This window comes from Tachypleus tridentatus, chromosome 2, assembly GCF_004210375.1.
Source record: "Tachypleus tridentatus isolate NWPU-2018 chromosome 2, ASM421037v1, whole genome shotgun sequence".
NCBI lineage: Eukaryota > Metazoa > Arthropoda > Merostomata > Xiphosura > Limulidae > Tachypleus > Tachypleus tridentatus.
This window is the reverse complement of record NC_134826.1, coordinates 130,356,687-130,374,704: the sequence shown is the minus strand read 5'-3', so window position 1 is coordinate 130,374,704 and position 18,018 is coordinate 130,356,687. Positions and strand designations below refer to the sequence as shown.

Sequence of the window (18,018 nt, the reverse complement as noted above, 5' to 3'; positions counted from 1 at the left end):
AACAGAAGCAAATTCCGATGGTATTAATACTTCAAAAGAGATAAATTTCCCACAGTATATAAATTTTTAGATTGTACCACACGCAGGCTTAAGAACAATAGTGAATAAACATTTTTTTTATCCTTTTATTAACACCATTTTCAGTGCATAGTAGGCACAGATATGTACGTAGATAAAACGTTCAGGTACTGATATAAATTTTCATTTGTTTATATGTGCTCAACATACATATGTGTTTATATTTATATCTACAGAAGTTACAGAAGAATATGAGACATGTCTTGATCAGTATTTCAAATAAACACTGAATAGAATGCACAAACTTAACACTTTTTAACTTCCTTATACTAGGTGATATTTGTTTTTTTTTATGAAAGCCTTATTTTATAGTTAATATAACTTTATATCCCACAGCATATGAATCAAACTAAACACACATTATGTGATAAAATCCCTGTGTAAAACATGGGCTAGACTGTCAGAATATAAAATCCAAAATTTAAGCACACTCATATCTGATTCAGAATTTGTAGCCACAGGAAGAGCAGCTGTCAGAAACAACTGTTATCAGTAGTGGGAATGACCCTCATAATTAGAGCAGCGCCCTCTATAAAACAAACACAAAAGATGGGTGTGAAAAGGAGGCTTAACAACTCTGACCATAATTTTTCTCAGTCTCAGAAAATTGCTAATAACTGTTAAAGGATAGTTCGATTTTACTGTTTCCTCTGCGACTTATTAAGTAGATAAAATACCCAGATTTGAAGTAAACAAAACACAGAGAACCTCAGGTCTTTAGAATAAAATAATAACTTATATGTTATAAAGATTTACTATTCAATATGTTAAAAGTTAACGTGAAATAATTTGTTGCTTAGTTTGAGATCTTAAAAATGTTTATAAGATAAAATGAGGAAAAATAAAAGACGATTAGTTTGCTTCTTTTTTAATTTCTTTTTATCATATGTGTGCCAGAGGTAACCCGTAGTCTCCCCTAACCCTCCACTTAAAACAGGGATGGGTTGTCTTATGATCCTTGACAAGTGTCTTTTTTTTGTCAATGGGCTCCTGTCCTCTTATTGTTCTCTTCACGTTATTACTTAGAGATATGTCACAGCTCAAACCTTTGACCTTCTGATCCGTGGCCTGATGCGCTTCACTCTAGACATGCTCAGCCCAGATTAATAGTAATATATTCATTTCCCTGGTTCTTCACTTATAGACATTTCTGAGCCGGCATGGCAAGGTGGTTAGGGCGCTCCACTCGCAATTTCAGCCGTGAATACGTTATAAGGCTACAGTGAATTCCACTATTCGTTGGTACAGAAGTAGACCAAGTGTTAGCGGTGGGTGGTCTTTCACTACTAAATTAGAGAGGGATAGCGCAGATAGCCCTTGTGTAGCTTTGGACAATATTCAAACCAAACATACATTTATTTTATTCAGATATTTCCAAATTAACAGTAATAATAATTAAAAGTTTCTTTTGTCCAGGTTCTAAAATCAAAATAATACACATGAAATCAGATAATTTTACATATCAAAATTTATAAATAATTTGTAGTTTTATATTTAAAATAGGCCCAAAGGTTAAGGCCTGGCATGACCAGGTGGCTAAGGCACTCGACTTATAACCCGAGGATCGCAGGTTCGAATCCCCGTCACACCAAACATGCTCGTCCTTTCAGCCGTGGGGGTGTTATAATGTTTACGGTCAATCCCACTATTCGTTGGTAAAAGAGTAGCCCAAGAGTTGGCGGTGGGTGGTGATGACTGGCTGTCTTTCTTTTAGTCTTACATCGCTAAATTAGGGAGGGCTAGCGTAGGTGCCATTCATGTAGTTTTGCGCGAAATTCAAAGCATGCCAAACCCAAAAGGTTAAGTAATAAGAAACCTTTATAAGGTGTGTATGCTGAAATGCTCCTATAAAAAATACTAATTAAAATAATCTATTCATGACGTACAAGAAAAACGTTTAGCAATCCTGATCTACATGTATGTTAAACTATTTTGAATATGTTATACTTTTAAAGCAATAATAAAATAGTTAACATTACGCCTTCGTTTTGTATGTCAAAAAATACAGAAAAGACTTGTTAGAAGCATATAAAAAAATACAAAAATAAAATGGGTTTTCTCATGGTTTAATATTCTTGCTTTGTAATGCATATAAAAAAACACAAAAATAAAATGGGTTTTCTGACAGTAAATATTCTTCCTTCGTGATGCATATAAAGAAATACAAAAATAAAATGGGTTTTCTCATGGTAAATATTCTTGCTTTGTAATGCATATAAAGAAACACAAAAATAAAATGGGTATTTTGATGGTAAATATTCTTCCTTCGTGATGCATATGAAGAAACACAAAAATGAAATGGGTTTTCGGACAGTAAATATTCTTCTTTCGTGATACATATAAAAAAACCCTCAAAATATGAATTACCTTAGGTGAATACTCTTTTTTTTCGTGTGGTTAAATAAACTTGTCTTCATTTTTGAAATTTTTACTCATACTTAAGTAGTATGCTAGGCCATATTTTGTTGGCAGCTAAACACACGCAAAAGAAATACAAAAGTAGTATGCTAGGCCATATTTTGTTGGCAGCTGAACACACGCAAAAGAAATACAAAGTACAAAGAACTTTTGTTGTCCAGTTTAAATAGAATCCAAGCTTCAGAATGCTATGATGTAGTCCACTTAATTCTGCTATGTCCCAGCCACGACATTACTTAAAACAACACAGATATAATCTTTAACTCTTCTCATTTTTACTAGAGAAATAGCTTTTAAGTAAGCGTTTGGAAAAGAACTGAGAACTGATTACGGTGCTTTTGAAAGATAACAAAAGATGGACCTGACAGTGATACCAGTCACAATGTGTACCTTGTTTTACGAGTCTAGTTTCTTTTTATAAGGAACTGATCGTGTAACGTTTTATTGCTACATTAAAGACAGGTATATAGTATCGTCATTCAAGACAGGGGATTAACATTTTCTCAAAACGAGATATTTAAAAAAAGATAGAAGTTTCTCACAATGTTATGATGCAACTCTGGTAACGCATTAGAAAAGGATGTAATTGTTTGTTGAGGAACAGGTACTTTTAAAGCGATTTGTTCTTTCTGAGTAGGCTGTATATATATAAATGGTTTTAATTCATGTTCAAAGTCGTAATAGGAATCAAAGTTCTGTAGAATGTTTACTTACCCAGTCATGATTTACAGCTAAATAGAATATCAGGAATCTCATAAGAAGGTTGAAATAATAAGTCACGGTTCAAAGCATAGTAGCAAAATTATTCGTTGGGAAATTTAATTCAAAAGTCAAGGTTTAAAGCGGGATACAAAAGTCACGTAGTTCAATTAAAGGTTTAATTCTAAATCCTCCATTTACAAACACTCGTATTGTATTTCTACTGTGCTTATCCCTTGAGCTTAAATGCTTAATTTAAGTTAAGGCGTAAAGACATTAAACAGTCGTTTTGAAAGCCTGATTAATTAAACATTATTTTGGTGGTACTCCTTGGACTAATCAAGGCATACAATATAATGAACAATATATTCGCATTCCAAACTTACAGTTAGTTCATTACGAAGTAGTACACATTGTAAACATGGTAGTTCTTTGATGATAACGAGGACCATAGTACATAATAGAGAGAAATAACACTTTATTTCCACGTTGAATAACGAAAGAAGGATAACATCAGATCAACCTTTCTTCTACGGATGACACCCACGATTTCTCTTCCATCTTGTGATTGATCACTTTCTATGTTTCCAGGGACATTCCTTTCTTAAACGTTTATACTTCTCACTATATTCTTGTCCCAGAGTATTTTCCTATCATAAATCTCAGTATAGCGTCCCTGTCCTATCCTGTAACATTCCTGTCCTACCTATCTCACTGGGTCCTGCCGTGGCCTAATAGTTAGGACACTCGTCTCGCAATACGAGGGTCGAGGGTTCGAATGCCCTTCATTGAACATGCTCGACCTTGGAAGGGAAGAGATATAATGTTATAATGTGACGGTCAATTCTACTATTTCTTGGTGCAGGAGTAGTCCAAACGTTGGCTGTGGGTTGCGTTGACTAGTCTATTAACGCGAAATTATGGACGGTAATGCAAATCCTCGTAAAGCTCTGTTCAAAATTCAAACGAAATAAAATTGTCCCAGACGTATAAGCCACTTCCTGTCCTTAGTCGCTTCAACCATTATGTTCCTATTTCAGCCATCTCAACCGTAATGTTTTTATTCCAGTCATGTCATGTGTAATATTTTTGCTCTCGTCAACTCAGTTCTAATGATTCTCTCTGAGCCACCTATGCTCTAACGTCCTTCCTTTGAGTTTTTCATACTGGACAACAGCCTATCCCGCGACACTTCAGCCATGTCTTTTATTATTTTTCTTATTTCATTCATCATAATTATATTTTTATCAAGACTATAATTAAAACTATGAGCCGAAATGAAAATGTGTATAATTTTTCTAAGATAATGAAGTATTATTACAATCGGTTATATTTATAAAAATAATTTTCCGACTATTATTATGTTTTGTGTGTCCTAGTCGCTCTAATTAGCTGTAAATTGAGCGAAACGCGTTGTCGGAATTAAATATGGTGAGCATAATATGGTTGTTTACTATTATATAACTTTAATATGGTGAGCATAATATGGTTGTATACTATTATATAACTCTAAATATGGTGAGCATAATATGGTTGTATACTACTATATAACTCTAAATATGGTGAGCATAATATGGTTGTATACTATTATATAACTCTAAATATGGTGAGCATAATATGGTTGTATACTATTATATAACTTTAATATGGTGAGCATAATATGGTTGTATACTATTATATAACTCTAAATATGGTGAGCATAATATGGTTGTATACTATTATATAACTCTAAATATGATGAGCATAATATGGTTGTATACTATTATATAACTCTAAATATGATGAGCATAATATGGTTGTATACTATTATATAACTCTAAATATGGTGAGCATAATATGGTTGTATACTATTATATAACTCTAAATATGGTGAGCATAATATGGTTGTATACTATTATATAATTCTAAATATGGTGAGCATAATATGGTTGTATACTATTATATAACTCTAAATATGGTGAGCATAATATGGTTGTATACTATTATATAACTCTAACTATGGTGAGCATAATATGGTTGTATACTATTATATAACTCTAAATATGGTGAACATTATATGGTTGTATACTATTACATAACTCTTTTGGTTTTGAAAAACAAAGTATGATAGGCCTAAAACCAACGTATTGTGATAAATATAATTAATTAGAAACATGCTTCGTAATTTTAAAATAGGTTACTATTTCTTTATTTTTTTGAATTTCGCGCAAAGCTACACGAGGGCTATCTGTGCTAGCCGTCCCTACTTTAGAAGTGTAAGACTAGAGGGAAGGCAGGTAGTCATCACCACTAACCGCCAACTTTTGGGCTACTCTTTTACCAACGTCACATTATAACGCCTCCATAGCCAAAAGGGTGAGCATGTTTGGTGTGACAGGGATTCGAACCAGCGACCGTCGGATTACTAGTCGAGTGCTTTAACCACCTGGCCATGCCGGGCCTCACTCTTCCGGTGGGATAGCGATAAGTCTGAAGACTTGCAATGTTAAAATAAGGAGTTCCGTTCCTCGCAGTCAGATATTCAATGTGGTTTTGCTCTACGAAAAAACAACTAACTAACTGGTTAATTATTTTAGTGTTGACAATATAATAGGCCTAACAATATAAATGTAATGTGGAATGTGCAATTAAGTAAGCCTCCGAGTTTGTGATGCTAAAGATAAGGTTTCGATACCAGTGGTGGGCACAGCCCAGACAACGCATTTGTACTTAAAAACAACAAACATACACTTTACAGTACTTTACGTAAATACAGGATCTCAAATACAAAAAAATAGCAATAAATTCTTATTTACATAAATTATGCTTGTTAAAAAACAAAAAATATCAGACACCTCAGATAGCAAAATATTGATCTACAAAACTGTATTAAAACTGATCTTGCACTTCTAAAAATCTATAAAATTTCCAGTTTTAAATGCACTTGGTGTGTTTCGGAATCATTTAAAAATATCTACCGAAAAAATATGCCCGGCATGGACATGTGGTTAAGGCAATCGACTCGTAATCTAAAGGTCATGGGTTTGAATCCCCATCGTACCAAACTTTCTCGCCCTTTTGCCGCGGGGGCGTTGTAATGTGACGGTCAGTCCTACTCTTCGTTGGTAAAGAGTAGCCCAAGAGTTGGCGGTGGGTGGTGATGACTGGTTGCCTTCCCTCTAGTCTTACACTGCAAAATTAGGGACGGCTAGCCCAGATAGCCCTCGCGTAGTTTTGCGCGAAATTCAAGACAAATCAAACCAAAACCGAAAAAATAAAATATCGTATTTCAGATTTTACAAAACGTTTTTCGCGCAAAGCTACATGAGGGCTATCTGCGCTAGCCGTCCCTAATTTTGCAGTTAGAGACTAGAGGGAAGACAACTAGTCAACACTGCCAACTGCCAACGCTTGGGTCGTTCTTTAACGAACGACCCAAGCGGGATTGATAATCACATATAACGCCCCTACGGTTGAAAGACCGAGCATGTTAGGTGACGTGAATTGAAACACACAACCCTCAGATTGCGAGTCGAGCGCCCTAACCATCGTGCCTTCACAAAATCAACACGGGTTTAAAATTCAAATTTATCATTCATATTCAGGGTAAGACAGACATAACTATGAAGCTGTTTATTGTATAATGTTATATAAATTTCTAACGTCTTACTCTAAATCAAACGACAATTGCATTATATTCAATTGTCTTCATAATGCCTACTCCAGAACCAACAGTAGGGTTACTCTTGCCCCACCATATATAATATAGTTACGATAAAAAAAACACAAACTAAAAACGGTTGTCTAAAAGGACTTCAGGGTAAGTAATTTACGTTCTGGGCTGCGAACGTAAGGCCCAAGGTTCTTATTGCGGAAGACATTCAGCAGCATATATCAACAGATCCACATATGCCTATAGTCGTGCTCTTGGAGTAATATGACCTCTTCCAAGTTATTGCAATTAAAAGTGAGCAAAGAACATTGATAGATACCATTCAATGATTTTACAAAAAAAATCTTGCCGCTTGACCTTATTGAACATTACTTTGCTATAGAACGTTCTTTATTGGCATAATTTTTGTTATTTGAATGCAAAAAAAGGAACAGTTTGAGGGTTTGTTTGTGATTTGTTGACACTGTTATTTGATATCCTTTTTGAAAATGGAGCCATAATTGTCTTAAAAAACCTGTTTTCATTCATTAGACTCTCACTGCCCAGAAAAACTATTTTGATGGCTTAATTGTGTTTTTGTGATGTTAATGGTTGGACCATACAATCGAACTGTTAGCAGCGACATCTTTGCCAGTATCTGCTGGAAGTAGGTTGGCTTAATACTAGTATAGTTGCTTGCTTGTTCGAAGTTAAGCACAAAGCAACACAACGGGTTACCTGTGCTCTGCCCACTACGGGTATCGAAACCCGGTTTCTATCGGTATAAGTCCGCAGACCTACCGTTGCTGTGCCACTGGGTGCGCTAGTATGTAATCAATAATGTTTATGGTTCTAGTTTCATATCATAAAAATGTTTTAACAAACAGAGCAGAAATTAAAGCAGCTTGGTCAAATGTTTAAAAATATCTCGCATGAATGCAGAGATGAGTTATGTGAAAAAGAACGGAAAATATTTTTCTTTCTCAGCACAAAGCTAGACAATGAATTAACTGCGCTGTGCTCTTCACGAACATCAAACCTCGAATTTAAGAGTTATTGTCATACAATAAATTAGAAGCTTTGTAAAAAAAATGGCATTCAGTTTATAAAAGAAATGCAGGAATACAAAACAACCATGTGCTGCAATGTATGAATTCCCAATTTTATAGTCGTGTATGTAAGGTCCAGTCCAAATCTAATATGATTCAGGCTACAACTGAGTTTGCTTATCATTGTTTAGTTCGTAAGGCATAGCTGTAGTGGTCTGATTGTCGCTCTATATAGGAGTAAACTACAAAAAAAGGCACTGAAAACGATATACTTTCTTTCACTGAAACGTGTAGAAGACAGCTTTAAAAGAACAACGTTGTTAATAAGGTATCGGTTACGATTAGAAAAGAACCAAAACAGAAACTTGCAACATGTATGTAGTAGAAAACGTCATACTTTATAACACATTAGTCCACGTTTCTGGAAGGGTATCAGGTTTATTTTCATTAAACATACGACATTTGGTAGTACAACAACTTAGTTCAACCATATAAGATGTCAGTTCATATCTTTGTAATGGCATTATGGTAATTTATTTTAAAACGATTTTTCACTCACAAGCATTTTAGACACCAGGTGATTTACGGATTACACCATTTTGCTAAGAAAGGTTCACTGCTATTGGAGCAATAGTAAAGTCTCGTGTTCTGTTAAACAAGTGAAAACCGAGTATTAACGTTGAGTAACTGTCTCATCCTTAAGCCTTAGGCCTCCTGGTGGATGAACGGACAGGTAAAGAGCTTCTAACATTAAAAATAAGATTTAGATACCTGTTGTGGGCAGATAAAAGATAGCCCACTGTATATCATTGCGTTTAACAACAAGTAAACTAATCTATCAGTTTAATCTTAGGGACTACTATGAACTGATGGACTTGGTGTAATGTTTTCATGAACTTCTGTAATAAACAAAGTTAACAGAAGAATGTTGTAGAACTTTTTGTATGTTTTCTTCTCTTACTTTTTTAGTGGAGTTTTCCTCTACAAACTTTACTACGTGTAGTTCAACCGCTGTGTTATCTAGTTTTGTTACGTGTAAAACAAATTGTATTTTGTAGTTTTCTTTTATAAATATAAGGATGGCACTATTCTTAATTGAAATTTGTAATAGTGTTAAAATATTATCCTGCTACAATAATTGCTAATAACAAACTTGACAAATGGATTTTATTTATGCTTTTATTTCTAAATGCCCAAAGTTGCCAAATACATCAAACTTAAGTCAGTGAAATAAAAGGGCTGTATTTGCTTTCCTCATGATGGATGGTTAGAGACGAAAATTGAACTGATGTGGGATTGTTCTTGGGTTAGTTAGTATAAGAAGCGAGATGATTTGGAGCACACAAAACAATTATTATTAAATTATTTTATGTATAGACAGTTCCATTTTTCACAATCGTGTATAAAACTTATTTTGAATGATTCAGAAGGAATTTTATCAATAAAGGATAGCAACAGGATGCTCAGGGACATTTTTGTCTATTTTTTGTCAGCATTTTTGTTTGTTGTTTATTTATAATTAAGAACAAAGCAACAGAATGGGATATATATGCTGTGTCTACCACGGGTACCTAAACCCGGTTGTTAATGTTACATAACAGTACAAAATAATTATGAAAAAAAACATAACAAGTAGAACCGACTGCAGTCAACCAGCACAATCTATATTTCGGTTTAAAGTAAATTATGTTGTATTGCGATATACAGTTTGTTGCGTGCTCATTCTTGCTTATCAGAAGCTATACGCAGATTTTAAGTAGTGAACAAACGTAAATGATCCAGTTTGTTCTACTGGCTACCATGCCCAGTGTGTGAATTCAGAAGATTTATGGTTTGTGTTACATTGCATAAAAATACGTTCTGCTTTTAGAAGCTGTTAGTGTGAAGTCAGAATGTGTGTCAAATTTCACTATTCCGTCTGACAAAATAAATCGAAGAATTTTCAGTACGTTCTACTATCTGTCTTACCTTTAATCTGTCAGTTCAAATTTAGGGATAACTATGCACAGATAGACACTGAGTAAGCAGCTCTGGACGAAAATTATTAAACGACAACTTAAATGTTATTTTTATCCCACTTAAGGAACTGGTCTACTGAGGTATGAGGATGCCATCTATTGGGGGAGGTAGTTAATAATAATAATTTTCGCTAGTTATAAACACATATAACGATCTTGAGAAATCAAGAATGCTCTGAAAGTTTCGAAAAACAAAAACGTCGCAAGCTGGTCCATGTAATGATTATCCATTATATCTACGATATTTATTTAAATGTTAAATGTTTACAGAATAAAGACAGTTAACAGAACTGTCCCGTTTAAGTAAGATTAACATTTGATGAACATCTAAAATATAATCTTAACCTTAAAAAATAAACGTCAGGAAATTTTTTATACAAATAATTCATTACATCAGCATGTTTCTTACCACCACAATAAACGTGTTCGTTTGTTTTGATGCGTTTTGCGAAAAGCTAGCGACTCGAACACTATTCGCGTTCTTAATTTGAAGGAATTGACTAGAAGGAGACACCACTTACCGCCAACTCTTAGTTCAATATTTAACAACGAATAGTGAGATTGCTGAACACATTATAATGACCACAGGGCTAAAATGGTTAGCATGTTCGGTCAGGGAATTCGAACTCGCGACCCACAGTTGCAAGACAAACACACTAACCACCAGGCCATGCCAAGGCCCGTGGTAAGCGAATTTAACTATTTTGCGCATCTCTTCTTAACTTCCCATGTCCAGCTATTCTAAATCAGATCTTCTTTGTTCGTTCAGCCTACATTTTTCATCTGTCTAGTCGTAAACAAGCATTTACAAGTTAGTATTTTCTCTCTTCCTTCGAAATGTTGTAAAAGGAATTTCTAGAATTTTTCTTCCAAATAACTGCTATTCTCAACCCTTACAGACTACAGCCTATCTGCTTGGGAAAATTTAATCAACAGAAAAGCAGCAAACAAAATGTTAATACATACATCGAACTCCAATTCTGTCTTTTTATATCATACCTTAAACTTCTTTGAAGACAACGATGAGTACGTCACCTAGTGGACCTTTCTTTTTCCTTTGCTTATTCTGATAGAATGACTAACCGTAAGTGTGCTATTCCCAATAACATAGGTCTACTTGAGAGTATTTATTTGCCTGACGTCAGCAACTATTACTGATCACGTGACTAAAACTTTACGTAAGAAAGTAATTTTTTTCACCAATGTACTAATTCTTATTTCAAAAATAAGGCTACAAATTAATAACTTGTTCATTACTTAAATTTATTCAACATTGATTTTCATATTATGTTTACATTGTAATAAATAATGAAACAAACAGAAACTAGATTGTTCGAGAGTATCATTAGAAACAGTAGCAGCGATTAGGCTTCACTTGGTTTTCTGTAGAGGTAAACATACTAATCTTCTAAAGGTACAAGATTTGCTAAGCAACCACAATGGTTAATCACATCCTGTTAAATCTTTTTGAAAATCATACCATTACTGGAACTATCAATATTCCTCAGAAAATAACAAAGCACAGATTAAAACAATAATATATATTTTGAGACAAAAATATTTATCTGTGTGTCTGTTAAATTTATATTAATTTGGTACTTTTGAAATGGCATGGTAAATAACCCATTTAACTAAATCCCTACGTTCACCAACACATTTTGAATACGGACTTTAGAGGGGTATTTTGATACATAAACAGTTAACCATAGCGATCGACTTTTCAAGAACCAATTATATTTTAAAAAAATTATCTTCGAATACATGTTTTCCAAAGAAAAGCATCAAAATCTATGACACAAAATTCTTTTTCTAAACTGGTACTTTTAAGAAAAAAAGATTTTGTTAAATATCGAGATAAGTGTGTAACTTAATATAGCAACACTATTTACTTTTAGATGGCCTAAAACCTCGTGAAAATAACAGACATAGAAACTTGGAGAAAAATGTAAACAATATACCTTTTCCCAAACCCTAAAGCGACTGCTGTTTTCTTAAACAAAAATATTCAGCAAGAAATGATAGTAAGTTGACAAATAAACGTTAAATTTAAATAGCTGATAACTCTGGAAGGTGTCAGTCTGTTTACAAACATGGCCTAGCGCGTAAGGCGTGCGACTCGTAATCCGAGGGTCGCGGGTTCGCGCCCGCATCGCGCCAAACATGCTCGCCCTCCCAGCCGTGGGGGCGTTATAATGTGACGGTCAATCCCACTATTCGTTCGTAAAAGAGTAGCCCAAGAGTTGGCGGTGGGTGGTGATGACTAGCTGCCTTCCCTCTAGTCTTACACTGCTAAATTAGGGACGGCTAGCACAGATAGCCCTCGAGTAGCTTTGTGTGAAATTCCAAAACAAACAAACAAACTGTTTCCAAACTGATATTCTGTTTAATAAGCAAGAAAGAAATATCTCGTTAGTTAGAAGGCCACTTAGCTGGGATAGGTATTAGAAAATATGTTTTAAGATATGAGAGGTTATAGTTGGTCAGACGTATCTAGTTTAATTATTACAAAATTTCTGACATATGTACTTAACTAGGAAACCCTACAACTCGAGGACTTTCGAAAGATAAACCTTTCTTCTTTAGGGACAAACTAGGAAACTTCAGTTTGCTCGAAAGCACTCGCTGTATAGAAGAGTTTATAATTTTTATTTAAAAACTTCTTAATCCTATTTGTTTTCTGACATCATGAATATAATTAAATTAACACATTCACAATTAATAGGTGGTTTTACAAAAATCATTATTATAGTACGAGTTAAACGAGAATCACCTTGTGATTAATACACGAGTAAATGCTGATGTATGAGTGTTTAAAGTAAACCAGAATCACCCAAAGCTGTTCAATAGAATATAAATGCCAAGATATTGGTACTTAAAGAAAGCTTGAAAACATAGCTTGGTGGTTAACACGAAATTAATGTCAAAATATAGGTGCTTAAAATAAATAAATATCCCCTAGCGCAGTTTGTTTTTTGATTTCGCGCAAAGCTACACGAGGGATATCTGAGCTAGCCGTCCCTAATTTAGAAGTGTAAGACTAGAGGGAAGGCAGCTAGTCATCACCACCTACCGCCAACTCTTGGGCTACTCTTTTACCAACGAAAAGTGGAATTGACTGATGTTGACACGGCTGAAAGGACGAGCATGTTTGGTATGACAGGAATTCGAACCCGCGCCCCTCGGATTACGAGTCGAGTGCCTTAACCACCTGACCATGCCGGGTCTAATTATTTTTTACCTGAATTGAATGGTACTTATTTGGTAACTTGTAGAGACCTGCAAAATATTTAAGGCCAAACTTATATTTTTATTGCAACAGTACTTCTTTAAATACAGAAAATTTAGAATTAAAATAATTATAACCACAGACACCGAAATCTTTAAACGTCTCCCGCTGGGACAGCAGTAGGCCTTTGGATTTGCAACTCTAAAATCAGGGGTTCAATTCCCCTCGGTGTACACTGCTACAAGAAAAACACACGTCTTTAACTTCTCTTGTCTCAGTGTTGACATTCTAAACTTTTATTATTTGTGTTTGATTTCAGCTTAGTTAGGGTTAAACCTTACCGTATTCACTCCTGTGAATAAATACATTTACAATGTAATCCTACAATATAACTTTAAACCTTTTTAGACACTTTGATAACTTTTTACATACTTACACCCGCCTTTTGCTTATCCGTTGAAATGAAGCTTCAGCGCATGCTCATTTAAATAGTAAGGTCTGCACACACTTTCTTGAGTGGATGTTATTATAGTCTTAACCAAACCTTTTGCATACCGTTCTATATTGATTGCAATGTTAACGTGTGTGAAATAGTCATGGAGTAAATGTCCGAAAGGTAACAGAGAAGTGAGGACATGATCAGAAACGTGTACAAGTTATTGTTCTGTTCTGTATAAGTTGTTGTCATTCAAGACACTTATACACACCTGTTTTGTATAAAAAGGTGAGATTTTTGATTAATCACCTTGGAAACAAATCAAAGCTTCGGTCAAACAATTTTTTCTGTACTTGGTGTAAAGTCATGCCTTGTCACGTGCTACAAGTTATAGGGCATCAAATTGTTCGGCTGTCCAGAAATCGTATGAATGAATATCTCGTGAATGGTATATCCACATTGTATTGTATCCAGAATCCTGAAATGTCATCCGACTACAGGAAACGTCGTTCCAGAAAAGTCTACTGCTCAAACCAAAAATCTACTGTCCGAGAAGACCGTGTTTTGACCAGTTTAGCGCTTAAAGGTCTACAGACAAGATATTCATGAATACATTATTTCTCAGGTATCCGTAAAAACAGTGAGTAGGAAATTGACCAAATAAGGTTATTTTGCAACAAAAAAAAGTTTAGTTACAAACCGATATCAACCAGAGTTCACCACCGTCACCGTGTTACTTGGGACACACAGCATGTCCATTTGCAATTAGGGCACTGGCGATATGTTATATATTCAGATAAATCCTGTTTCAGTCTTGTTAAAGTTGATGGTCGTCGATTACCTAGAGAACAGATGAAAGAAGATTGTCATTCCCGCAGGAGGTGGTGCAGTACATGTTTGGATATCTTCTCATCATGGTGGAAAAACTGATCTTCATATTCTCCGGGGAAATATCAATCGCTCCTCCTACAGACATCACATGGAGACAATATTTCTGTCATGCTGGAACATTGTTAACCACAACCCTAAACTAGCTGCAGTAGCTAAGTTGCAGCGCCTTCTAGTGACAAGTTGGAATGAAATTACTGTGAATTACATTGACAACCTCATCAACAACATGTCACATCACCTTGCGGAAATCATTAGAGAACGAGGAGGACCAATCAAGTACTGAATGTTTAATATAAAGTTATATGAGATAATAAACGCTAGTTATAATAATAATATTTTTTTTATATTTTGTCAGTATATATATTTTTATTAAAGTTTTATTATGATAGGAGAAATACTGAATTACACACCTTTCTACATGTGTTTGGTAAAACTGTGTGCGAGTCTAACAAATCGTTCATGACTTCCATAGAACCTGTCTCATTATACAAATTATACATGTAGATCTTTAATATAAAATGCATTTTTCAGTTTAACAGCGCCAAGTGTGTTTGTATTCCATTTTACAATAATGATTATATTTGTTACAAATTATACAAACGTTTTGGTCAAGACTGTATAATAGTTACATAGTGTAAAGTTGTAGAAATACAATAAGCAATACAGGGAAAAGTCTGTGTATTTTTCTTATCGGGTTATCCGCTATGTCCATCTAGAATAATAAAGCCCTTGATTTTAGCGTTGTAAATCCGTAGACTTACCGCTGTTACAGTGGGGGACAGAAAATTTGTGCTTTAACAAAAAAAACGTTAATAATGACAATGGATTAGCTGTTTGAAAAAAAAAAAAACACTGTAAGAAAACTTAAAGACAGGAAAACAACTGTAGAAACTGAGCACGAAACTGTCTTGAAATTACGTAATAATAGCACGAACTGTGTTTTAAAACCTCTAGAACGTTTATGACATTCCATGAATTTGTTTGTTTGTTTCTAATTTCGCGCAAAGCTACACGAGGACTATCTACGCTAGCCGTCCCTAATTTAGCAGTGTAAGACTAGAGGGAAGGCAGTTAGTCATCACTACCCACCGCCAACTCTTGGGCACTCTTTTACTAACGAATAGTAGGATTGACCGTCACATTATAACGCCCCCACGGCTGACAGGGCGAGCATGTTTGGTGAGACGGGGATTCGAACCCGCGACCCTCGGATTACGAGTCGAACTCCTTAACACGCTTGGCCATGCCAGGCCCGACATTTCATGAACAAAGATAAATAAGGAAAGGCTCGGCTGTTGTTCCTGGTTTTGGGTCTTTTTTTCTATGATTTCAATTTCATGTCATTTCTTTTTTCAACACCAGACGGTTTACAGAAAATATGTGACCAACCCAAGAATTTGTTTGTTTGTTTGTTTGTTTTGGAATTTCGCACAAAGCTACTCGAGGGCTATCTATGCTAGCCGTCCCTAATTTAGCAGTGTAAGACTAGAGGGAAGGCAACTAGTCATCACCACCCACCGCCAACTCTTGGGCTACTCTTTCACCAATGAATAGTGGGATTGACCGTCACATTATACACCCCCACGGCTGGGAGGGCAAGCATGTTTAGCGCGACGCGGGCGCGAACCCGCGACCCTCAGATTACGAGTTGCACGCCTTACGCGCTTGGCCATGCCAGGCCACCAACCCAAGAAAGAAAAGAAATAAAAACATTATTTTTAAAATTAGTAACCCTGTATCAGAAAATTTATTATTTTGTTAATGTGACAATTGAGTATCTAGGCAGCAAACCTTGAACCAACACATGCATTTTTCTCTATATTCTCACACGGTTTTTAGGTGTGTTTTTTTTATTTTAATTTTCCGTTCTCTCTTCCTTGGTTTCACATATTTTTATATTTAAGCTCAAAATAATATAATAAACATGGAGTTATTTTCCTATTTTTACTCCTACGGACAATTGTTTATCCTATTGTCACTTTTGTTTAACACCGTGACTGTAACTTCTTTTGTGTGTGTGGTTTATCTTGGACTCAATTTAAAGTTTTCTTTCTTATTGACCTTAGCTTATATAATTCATAAGACTTCTAAGTCACAAAAAAACAAAACGTTTTTACTCCAATGTCATCACCTTTGTTACTACACAATGATTTGAAGTTAGCCGACCCTAACTCGAATTTTATTAGATTTCAGGCATAAAAAGGCATATTGTTACTATTTTACTGCTACAAGTCACGTGAAATAGAAACATATTAGTCATTTCCTTAGGCCAAGAGGCTGAGCGTGGTCCAGAAGATAGAGTGCTGAACTAAGGCGTAGCAGGCCAATCGTTCACTTCCTATCTCCACCTCCAGCCCCCAAAAAAAGTCTCCATATTTTGGGTTAGTAACTACATTTAACTATTTATTCAGATAAAAGCAGGCTGACAATTGGCGGTGGGTACTGTTGACTAACTGCTTTCCATCTACTTTGGCGCGGCATGGCCAGGTGGGTTAAGGCGTTCGACTCGTAATCCGACGGTCGCGGGTTAGAATCCCCCTCGTACCAAACATGCTCGTTCATTCAGCCGTGAGGGCGTTATAATGTGACGGTCAATCACACTATTCGTTGGTAAAAAGAGTAGCCCAAGAGTTGGCGGTGGGTGGTGATGACTGGCTGCTTTCCCTCTAGTCTTACACTGCAAAATTAGGGACGGCTATCGCAGATAGCCCTTGAGTAGCTTTGTGCGAAGTTCAAAAACAAACAAACAAACAAACCCTCTACTTTACGAGTTCAAATTTAGGTACGGATAGCGCAGTTAGATTTTGCTATCAAGCACAAAGCTTTATTTATCTGTGCTCTGTACACCACGGGTATTGAAATCCTGTTTCTACCAGTATAAGTCCACAAACGTACCCCGTGTAGTGTGGACAGACCTTGTGTAGTTTTTCGCGAACATTCGAAATATGCAAATATTTTGTCGAGATATAAGTGTTTTTTTATATTTTCTACATATGCATAATCACGTGTGTGTGTCAGAAATAACAGGAACACAGAGCTAAAACTGGTTATGTACCATACAACAACAAGAAAAAACTGTCGTTACCAGTTGTTGCCCTTTGCTTTCCAGATAAAACTTAGATGCAGTTTCTGTAACTGAAAACCAAGCTGTATTAATCCACTTATGGGCTGTATAAAAGAATAAATTTCCTTTCCCAGAATAATAAAAAAAAAGCTGTTATAATAGTTGTGCGTCAGATTAACTTTAAATATGGTAAAGAGTGCAGTGTTGGATTTATGTTTATGTTAAATAACGTTTTAACAGAATTTATTGGCATAAATCATCGCCTTTGACATTGAAAAATAACCTTTTAAAGTTGACAGTGATCCAATGATATCCAGATTTGATCCATAACTGACTTTATAACCTACTCAAGTTGACAAAGCACTAATATATCTAAATTTGATCCTATAACTAACTTAATAACTTATCGAAGTTAACAAAACTCCAATGATATTCAGATTTGAACTATAACTGACTTTATAACCTACTGAAGTTGACAAAACTACAATGATATCCAACTTTAATCTAT

The 18,018-nt window shown here is 35.2% G+C and overlaps 1 protein-coding gene across 3 annotated transcripts in view; it reads right to left on the bottom strand.

The window, feature by feature from the left end:
* The window catches only part of LOC143245105 (patj homolog), a 548,212-nt gene extending 537,218 nt beyond the window's left edge, over positions 1–10,994 (bottom strand). For all 3 annotated transcript variants that reach the window (XM_076490994.1, XM_076490995.1, XM_076490996.1), the window contains exon 1: positions 10,893–10,994. The gene's annotated coding sequence lies outside the window, so the exon portion shown is untranslated. The remainder of the gene's footprint in view (positions 1–10,892) is intronic.
* Between the last annotated feature and the right edge of the window lie 7,024 nt (positions 10,995–18,018).